The sequence below is a fragment of the Neopsephotus bourkii genome, unplaced genomic scaffold (assembly GCF_033783945.1).
Source record: "Neopsephotus bourkii isolate Nb327-2 ecotype Australia unplaced genomic scaffold, CSIRO-AGI_Nbou_v1 NB_1820, whole genome shotgun sequence".
Classification (NCBI taxonomy): Eukaryota; Metazoa; Chordata; class Aves; order Psittaciformes; family Psittacidae; genus Neopsephotus; species Neopsephotus bourkii.
Genome location: NW_026902293.1, coordinates 5,681,655 through 5,691,627, shown reverse-complemented (window position 1 = coordinate 5,691,627; position 9,973 = coordinate 5,681,655). Strand labels below are relative to the sequence as shown.

The 9,973-nt window shown below is 38.7% G+C and overlaps 1 long non-coding RNA gene across 1 annotated transcript; it reads right to left on the bottom strand.

The window, feature by feature from the left end:
- Positions 1–1,875: 1,875 nt before the first annotated feature.
- Positions 1,876–4,444, bottom strand: LOC133206749 (uncharacterized). The gene is made up of 3 exons (XR_009723863.1): positions 4,328–4,444; positions 3,286–3,327; positions 1,876–2,036 (listed from the first exon to the last, which is right to left on the bottom strand). It is a non-coding gene; the product is annotated as an uncharacterized LOC133206749 (long non-coding RNA).
- Between the last annotated feature and the right edge of the window lie 5,529 nt (positions 4,445–9,973).

Sequence of the window (9,973 nt, the reverse complement as noted above, 5' to 3'; positions counted from 1 at the left end):
GGTCACTTTGGTCTGAAATATGACCTCAATTTCATGAAACCGTGATTCAGATAGCTGTTCATTGCAAGACCTCTCTGTGCCCACCTGGGACCTTCTGCTGTGTAAATATTTCTTTTATCCATGTAATATCACCTTACAGGTTTGACACTTCTCGATGAGGATGACAGGCACAAATGTGCCCTTTGAAAAATCTTTTTTATGTGGAAGTTGGATGATGTCTAACTATGACACATGAATTGGAATAAGGTCACTTGAGTTCTGCTCTCTGTCACAGATTTTTTGTATGACCCGAAATGTCTCATTAGCAAGTGACCAAAAGCCTGCTGGGAGTCTTTTAATTTGCCTTAATGGGCTTTGAATTAGGTGCTTAACTTTCTCAGACTCACTGACCAATTTATATAAAGGAGCTGGTGTTATTTGCCTATCTCATTGGGCTGTCACAAAGTGAAATACACTACTACAAAGGAGTTTGGGATCACTGAGTAGAGAGAGCTATTCAAGTGCAAAGCATTATATAAACCTTTCGAAGCAGTAATAAAAGTGCTAGCATTTCCCTGAAAAACTATGATTTCTTTTCACCTTTATATTTCTAGAAAGACTTGCCATTTCATGTGTCCCAAAGGAATACAGCATCCTCTGAAGCATTCAGGGTCCAGTCTAGCGTCATATCTCAGTGTCCTATTCCATAGGACAGTGTGAAGGAAAAGACTGCTTCCACAGTGCTGAATTTAAACTCCTGTGAATTTAAACCAGGGTAACAGGGGCGTCTCATAAAGTGTTATGGGAACATGACATGATGTTACAAAGGGAATAGGGAAAAGATTCATACTTCTGTGTTATTTTATAGAAGTGATATTATAAACAGGAGCTTCTGAATATTTATAGAATTAGGTGGAAAGGAGACTTTCCTTTTCAGGTAATCAGGGGAAAAAAAAAGGAAGGAATAGCTTAACTTTTACCTGCTAGATATGATACGATACGGAAAAAAATAAAGATTTTGTGAAAAAATCATTGTAAATAAAGTTGGAAATGCAATCATTTTCACCCCCTGCTTTTATCTTTCCTTTTTTCTTCATGTGTTTGCAATAGGATAACTTAGTTTAAAAAGTCTTAAATAGTATTTTTTTTTGTATTTGCTGCTGCTTTTGCCTGGGGCTAGATGCAGTTTCAAAATGAGATGGTATCTTCATGTGTATACAGTCTGACTAAAACCAAATGTACCTCTTTTAGGCACAAGTCTGGTATATGTTTTAATCACCGACCAAATGTTATTCAGTATTTTGGTATTTACTCTTATTAAAAAGAAAAAGAAAGAAAAATCAAATCTGGAGCAAAGCTCTAAACTGTGTCAAGTTCAGCCACTGCTACATCGTCTCCGTTTGATCTGACTTCTTGGAACAGTGGTTCCAGGCTTCAAATTGGAGAGGATGGACCAAGAAGGTTGTGGCACCTATTTGTTGTGAAGTAGCCATCAACACCAGTTTCCAGCCCAGAGAAGGATTTAAACTTGCACTACAGTCCAGAACACCTGGGCCTTTTCCTAAGCTATATCTTTCTTGTTTTAAATCTGTAAGAATTTGATAATTTGAACAAAAGTGGCAAAGCCTCCTCACTACACACAGCTGCTGTACAAAGGAAGGAAAAAGAAGAATTCCACTGTAACTTTTAATGAAATAAGTCTGTCCATATCTTTGTGATTCGTCATATCTGTCTGAAGTTCATTGCTAAGTTCCCCTGCTGGCTTGTGTGCTTCAGTATCTTAAATACTAACATTATAAATAATGTCATTGCCAAAAAAGCATCGCACTTTTATAATCCTGCTTGAAGGACCTGATGAGTTGGCAGTAATGAATAAAGCTACTTGAAGAGCGCAAGAACTTGCTAATCAGATTGTTAATTTAGTACAGGAGATTCACATAATACAAAGGCAAACTGTGAAGGTGACAATGATAGCCAGACTTCATCTGTTGAGCTGGAATTAACGATGAACAAAATCAAGATCCCTTTGTGGTTGATTCTTGTCCAGCTGCAGCCAACTATAAAAGACCCATCAAAGAAATCAACTCATTAGTTGGTAATTCTGTACAACTTCAAAAAGAAACTCTTAACCCCTCATCAGTCCTTCTCTGACAACCCCTTAAAAGCTGTGTTAGAAACAAAAAAAAAAAATCAAACCAAACCAGACATTATTTGCTTCATCAACTCAAAGAAATGACCTGCAGGAACATAATGTAAACTGAAGCTTTTAAAAACAGATTTATCCATAGGTAGAACAGTCCAAGTGCAAATATATTGTGACATGCAAAATCTCCCCCAGTCACCCATGTCACACAGTGTCAATAGCCTGTCTGCTTCACAGAAAAACTACCCTCAGATTTAAGCAATTTTAATATTGTAACAAAACCTGACAAACCCCAGTGAATTCAGAAATAGGGCTGCCACTGTGTCCTTATTGCACTGTCATTTCATCTGTAACTCTCTCCACTGGGGGAAGTTGCCAAACCAAGGGTGAATTAAGGAATATGTCTGTATAAAGTTGGAAAACAACGTGTTTTCAGGGCAAGGCTTCATAGGATATGAACAGTCCATTCTGTCGTCTCATTGCCACTGTAACATCTCATTTATGTCAGTGGGACTGCTATGATAAAGGACTGCAGGCCTGGACATTTAGTTTATATTTTTAAGGTTTGATTTTATGAGATAGTATGCAACCCTCAAAAGATATTTTATTGAACTGACAAAAATGCCTATTAAAGCTCTTACAACATCCATCTTGTAGGCTTTCAGACAATCTAAAAAATTATTAGGTACGTGAGTGAAAGACTAGCTTCCTAGGAAGCCTTAGTTTGGAGAGTCTCATGAATGATGTGTGATTATATAGATATATTAACAGAGGCTTGTTAATGGTACGTTTATGATTTCTGTTTTAAGACTCTGCATGTTGTTTTGTGTGCTGCATTAGGGCACATAACATCTTTTAGAAGAAAATGGTAGTTGCAGAAAATTAAATAGGATGGGGAAATATCCCAAAGATGTTACTTTGATCAGCAGTAACCTATGTACTAAATAGTAGACAGCAATTTTAAAATACTTTTTGCTTTATTTAGCTCTTTTCCACTGTTATAATTTGTCTTCCAAATAGATATTTTGCAGGAGGCACTATGCGCATGTTGGTTTGTTTTTTAAAATTTAGGTAGAAGATTCAATGTTTAGAGGTTTTGTTTGCTGGTTTTTGAGAGGCAGACTGATGTAATTGAACATGACCCCTCCTATAATGAGTCTTACCTCTGTTCTTCTGGGGTAACTCTGACAGAGTTTAGAAGACACCTGAAAAAAAGATGAAAACAAGCAATTCAGTATGCAGACAGTGGTTTTAGGCCAGCATTCAGAGGCCAACTCACATTTGACTTGTGACTGTTGAAATCTGTAGTTTTCTCAGTGGCAAATGCAGGTGACTCCTCCTAATAAGGAACTCTGTTGAATCCAAGATAGGATGATGCCTTTCTTTCTTCCCTGTTTGCTAGTTGCTAAAGCATGGGTCTCTGGATGATGGGGAATGCATGACTCCTGTTGCAGAGCCAACACTGTTTGTAACCTCTTTGTAGAAAGGTGGTGCGCAGAAAACAGAGCAATTGCTCAAGAAGATCAGTTTTGTGTGACACTTGTAATTCAGTTTTATCCCACTTTTTAACCCTGCTTTTCATGAACCTTGTTCATGAAGGCCATCACTGCATTTAAAACAGAAACATTCTTGGCTAAAAATCTCTATGCAGCAGTTGGAAACATCTGTGTGAGAGAATGATATTAATGCTTATTCCATGACTAATTATGGCTTATGTGAATGTGACTGCTGAACAGAGTGGACAAGTGGCATGCCTGAAACTTGAAATAAAATGTCTCTGGTTTATCTCTGGGAATCAGCTTTGAGACTGAAATCAACAGGCTCTTGAGTCTCGTGAAGATTTTCAGACAGCCCCATCAGAGAGCTTGTGGAGAGCCAAATGTGATGCTTTCACCTGGAGGACCCAGTCTGCCTTCTGACTAGGTCTAGTTCCTCAGCAAACACAAAGGAGAAGTGGCAATATTGAGAGAAAATGAAAAGTAATTCAAACAGGAAGAAAATAGGTAAGTGGGCACATATCGGTGTGAGGGAAACATTTTGTACCACAATGTGTTCCTTCCTGCTGGATTCACAGTCTGCAAGTGAGTCTCCTATAATTAACACATTGCTGTTATCAATAAATGCTATGAAGTGGGACCAGAGAGAATTGGCAAAGCTGCTGCTGCTGCTCACGTAAAGGCCTCCCCAATCAAAGAAGTCTCCCACCACGCCAAGGAGCCGGCAGAAGCAGAAGAAAAAGACACCAAGAGTTGGTATTCTGGGTGTGAGCTTCCCGCAGCAGTGCCGTTTCTCCTGGCTTCCGTTCAAGCCATGTTGGCATGTGCTGTCTCTTAGCAACTGCCAGCCGGATGCTCCCGGCCGGCCGGCAGCGACGTGAGGATCGGCCACCCGGCTTCGGTGGTGGTGGAACCCTGCCTGGCCTCCTCAGCTCTTGGAAATTACCTGCTGGAAATAATCTCTGTTTTCCATGGAAATAGGTTCTGTTGGCTCAGACTAGTGAATCCGAGCTGCTCATGGAAGCAGACAGACACCAGTCATGGCTGGAAAGGCATAGAACTCTGGATGACATATGTCATAACCCATCTGGTTGCTCCCACCTGATGAAGAGCCTCACTTGGGCTTTACAGCAGCTTCCTATGTGGGCTAACACGTCAGTGCATGATTTGCGCATGTTGAACAAGAACTTCTACAAACGTTACATATGTTATGAAGATATTTACAAAATCACTTTGCTTTTAATTTTAGTTAATTGTTTGAGCTTTGTTATTTGATTTTTGTTTTCAGGATGTTTTGATCCCCCCTATAGCGGTAGAATTTCTCCCTGTACAGTTATTGATGCTTTATGAATTTTATTCTTTTTTTTTTTTTCCTCTTATTTTCTTCCAACCCCCTTAATTTTTAAAATGTTAAGTCCAGCTTCACAGCTCCCCATGAGAGCTGCTGGGCCACATCTCAAAGCAGCAGTGTCCAAAGGCAGGTTATGTAGGTTCTTGCCTTTTTCTGTGCTTGATCTTCACTGTGCTAGTCAGTATCAGCCATCAAAAATGAATGCAGTAATGCTTATGTAAATGTGTTTCTTTAGTTTAACTTTCCAACCTTGAGTAGTTTTTTATAATTGCAATGATAGGGCAATTTAGATATATTCTATTTTGCTATGCGATGTTTTAGAGGTTATTTGAGTGCTTTTGCACACAGCATACTAAATGACATTTTAGTAGTGAGACCACTGATAAAAACAAGATTCTTTTTTTTCCTAGAAAGTGCATGTCATTGGGGAAATAAATGTCTTTGCACCATGACGTGACTCAATGCTAAAAACATCTAGGAAGTTTATAGTCCCTAGGGATCTAGGCATCTGCTTTGCTTTACAATGTCTCTGTTATTAAAAGTTCCTGAACAGGAGAAAATGATGATTGAGATCATTGCAATGATCTAGAATTGACTCTTTGGGCTGTGGTTTCCCCTAAGTCATGCTTCTTACCATACCATCTTCCTGAAAGCCCAAGTAAGAATATTTTCTGGCATCAGTCAATGAAATCTCATTTCTGCTCCCACTGGGCCTCTTTACATTTTGATGCAGAAGCTGAAAAGGCTCCCAAAAGCTCTTAGGCTCTTTTCTGCCCGTTGGTGGAAGCTGAATCACTTAACTTGCTCTTAACAATTTTGAAAATAGATTAGTGATTTTCTTATTTCCTTGTTGAAGGTGGGGAGTGTTTAATAGTACTTGCTGTGGCAAGCAGAGTCAAGATAGGTGCAAGCTGAACACATGGGACAGGGCTGAAGAGTTCTATTTATACCAGGGAGGGAAAAGAAAAAAAAGCTTGTAATTCATAAAGCCCTCAGTGAGTCACTAAGGTTTTCCTTTATGGGCAGGATAAAGTGAACAGCTGTTCTACTATATTCCATTTGCTTGAGTCAACAGGCCCATTCTAATAGTTTGTTGATTATCTTACATTTTGTCAATATTGTGGTATGATTTCAGTGTTTGTTTTATCATTATGCAGATTGACATTGTTTTATTTTGTGAGCTATGATGAGATAGCACTTAGGGTACAATGATAAGAATGGTTTATTGTGAATAACCATTTTTAGCAGATTGTTTTGTAGTAGCTACTGCCCTCCTCTAGCTATTTAATGATTTTTGCTTTATGCTTCTCTCTTGTGTCCCAAATCAAAACGATGTTTTTTCTGGCAGTCAGTGTTTTAAGCCATTGTCTCTATCACATGTGGTTGGCTCTTCTTCTTAAGAGGAAAACCATATTATCTCTCTCCTCTTGAGATAACTGCTTCCTGTGCCCTAGGAAGTGCATTTGGAGTGTCCTGATATGGAAGTGGTGGCATAGCTCTCTGGGCTGCAACTGCTGCTCTCATTAATACTCAGGCCTGGAATATGCTGGAGAAGAACTGAGTGATGACATGGAAGTATGGAGTATCATCATCACACGCAGATTCTGTGTTAGAAGCTCAGGGGAGAGTGGTGGCCATTCTTGCCATCTCCAATGGGCACAGTGTAGAACTAATTTTGAAGTCCTTGGCTGGTTAGGATATAATCTGTGATGTGTGTCAGTAACTGATGCATTTACCTGTTATGGGGATATGAGATGCTTAACGAGTTCTAGAAGACCAGCTATTAAGTACCTGGTGGAAACAGAAGAGGCTGTATTGTATAAACATTCAAGGAGGCATGTGATGCAGAGATCACCTCCCAGTAACTGAGTTTAGGTTTTTATTGCTGCCAATGGAAGGTCAGATTTACAAATAATTAGTAAGATTCTGGATTTGAACCTCAATTATATATTCAGCCCTAACTTGCTTCATTCTATCTTGTTCCTATAGACATACTCTACTGGAAACATATGAAAAAGTTCCAAACATAAATGGCACATCCCTAATAAATACATGATTATGGTGGGAGCAGCAAGAATATTTTCCTGTTTTCTTTCAGGTAGTGTTTTGCAAGTGTTAGCGATTTTCACAACAGTTCAGAATTCCCATGCACCTCTGTGGTGATTTCCCTCTGGCACTCATAAACCCACTTTCTGAAATTTCTTATGTATTTTTAACTGTACTAGTAGAAATATTCAATTCATTTGATGTGCATAAAGCATACTACATTGTTAAACCATTTTAAACTTCAGCAGCGACAGCGAGTGCAGGAGCATCAATAATAGTCATGTACTTTGTTTTGCCATTTCAAACTGCCCACTTTATTTATCTAAGATGTTCCAGTATCTTCTATCACTCTAATCATTAACAAATTTATGTTACTCTTTTACCTTTTCATGTTTGCTAGGGCAAAATATGTAATAATAATCTGTAATTAAACCTTCCTCAACTTACTTTATCACTGTACAGCTTCTCTATACATTTTCTTCTTTCCACCGTCCATCATATGATGGAACGGACAGAAAGGAAAGATAATGCTTAAGGTGCATAAATACCCATATGCAAATTAACCTGAAATTAATCTGGAATCCCCTCACAATATTAAATTAAATTTTAATGGAGCTCTCAAGTTTTAGGATGTTAAACCTCATTTGGTTGAGATTTGAATAGAGCTATTGATGTTCAGGTTCTGCAGTGATAGTATATTTGATTAGGAAATGAAAAGTTTTTTGGCTTAAAGTAGCATTACAAAAAAATTGTGTGTTATGGTGAATCATCAATAACATAACAATCAGAATGGCATCAAACTTTTTACCTTACCAGGAGTGAAATGTGGTCAGAACAGGACCAATTTCTTCCACAGTGTTTTCTTTAAGTCAAAGGGAAAGCAGGCTTTTCCAGCATAAAGGAACAAATTAGGTTGCTGAGAGAAGGGAATGATTTCTAAACTTTTACAGGAATGCGTGATTAGAGTCCAGCTGCAACTTCTGGCTTGTGTTTGAAATGACAGTGAATGTCTTCAATCCAGGAGATTACAGGGAATGTGACAACGAAAAGCAGGGATTTCCTCCCTAATTTCAAATACACTTCAAAAGAATGGCATAAGTGGGAAATATTTTTTGCTTCTAAGTTTTGGGGAAATTTTTTTCATGATGGAAAGTGGAAGTGGCTGAAGGAGAGTTTCTTTACTAGTTAATATTGTATAAAGAAACTTCAATTAGACTTCCACTTATAGACAAACTTGCTGAATGTGATGAGCATGTGACTGACTATTTTTGTGGGCCATTCCAGCCTCAGAAACTTCTTTGGTACTTCATAAAAAAGGATACAATGAAAAAATAGTCTGAAACAAAAATCCTGTTCATTTCCTTATCAGGTACAAACCAGCAGAAATTACCATTAAAAAAAAACAACAGGGGTTTCAGGGACTTAATGAAAGCAAATTCATTAAAAAGGTAAATAACGTTATAAATAAACCATACGTCTCATTTTACTTTCAGTTGTCACAGCCGTTTCTCCATTTCTCTCTTCCTCTGCTGAGGCCTTCTGGCTTTCTAATTTTACATATGAATTTGTAAGCTGCTCTGAAAACTTATTCCTCTTTCCAGGCTGTGGGGAACCATGCATCAAACCACAAGCTATTGCTATAAAATACTGATAACAATAACAACAGCAACGACAACAACAATAATAATAATAACAGCAACAACAACAATAATAATAATAATAATAACAACAACAGCAACAACACCTCTGTACAGTGTTTCCTGTTTTGCAATTATGGACCAACTAAATCCTTCCAAAAACTGTAACTCCTCCAAGAAGTAAGATAAGGCATCTGATCTGTCCTGGGTTTTGGCTAACCATGAGAGACAAAGTAGACGAAGTGGTGATCAGCTGGAGCCTGAGGCCACACTTATCTGCTGGCAAAGGGAAGACATGGACAACTGAGTGGAAAGGGCAGCAACCACCACACTGGTGCTTTGGGTGAATGGTTACCAGCATCTGCTCAAACACTGGTCTCCTGTCACATCATGCAGCTTCCTCCCCATTTTTCCCCCCTACCTTCTCTTTTCTTGTTTCATCTATGCTTGGCTGGTATGGATGGGGAGGAACTGTACAGCTGGACAAAGTTCAGAGCTAACAGTGGGTGCCTGGCTCCACTCTGCACTTGTTTGTAGGAAGATGTAGAGAGTTTTCATGAATGTTCTGTGTTTCCCATCTTAGCCTGGATACTTTGGTCACTTCCAGCCATTCTAAAGTCCCCACAGCAAAATATAGTTCTTAATTTTTGGTCTCTGAAAAGACGTGAAGCTCCTCTGTATTCAAGAGAATGCTAATGATCTGTGATCTTGGGTGTTAAAGGAAAGAAACAATTGCATGGTTTTTACTGTTGTTGGTGATACTGAAATGAATTGCATTAAGCACTGTTTATAATAAATCATAGAATCATAGAATAGTTAGGGTTGGAAAGGACCTTAAGATCATCAAGTTCCAACCCCCCTGCCATGGGCAGGGACACCTTGCACTAAACCATAACACCCAAGGCCTCTTCCAACCTGGCCTTGAACACTGCCAGGAATGGAGCATTCACAACCTCCTTGGGCAGCCTATTCCAGTGCCTCACTACCATAACAGGAAAGAATTTCCTCCTTTTATCCAATCTAAACTTCCCCTGTTCAAGTTTTAACCCATTACCCCTTGTCCTGTCACTACAGTCCCTAATGAAGAGTCCATCCCCAGCATCCCTATAGGTCCCAATTGTTAACAGTCTGTCAGTTTCAGTCTGATAATTCATACCAAACGTTTTTTTTTCTAGTAAACTGAAGGCATAAAGCGAGGGGTGATATCTTTAGGGAAGTTTCCAGGAATAAAATTACAGAGTTCCACTATATTCATATTGTATTCATGATGTATTCAAGGGATAGCAACTTTAAAGCAAACATGAAGTAAACTAACATTTTA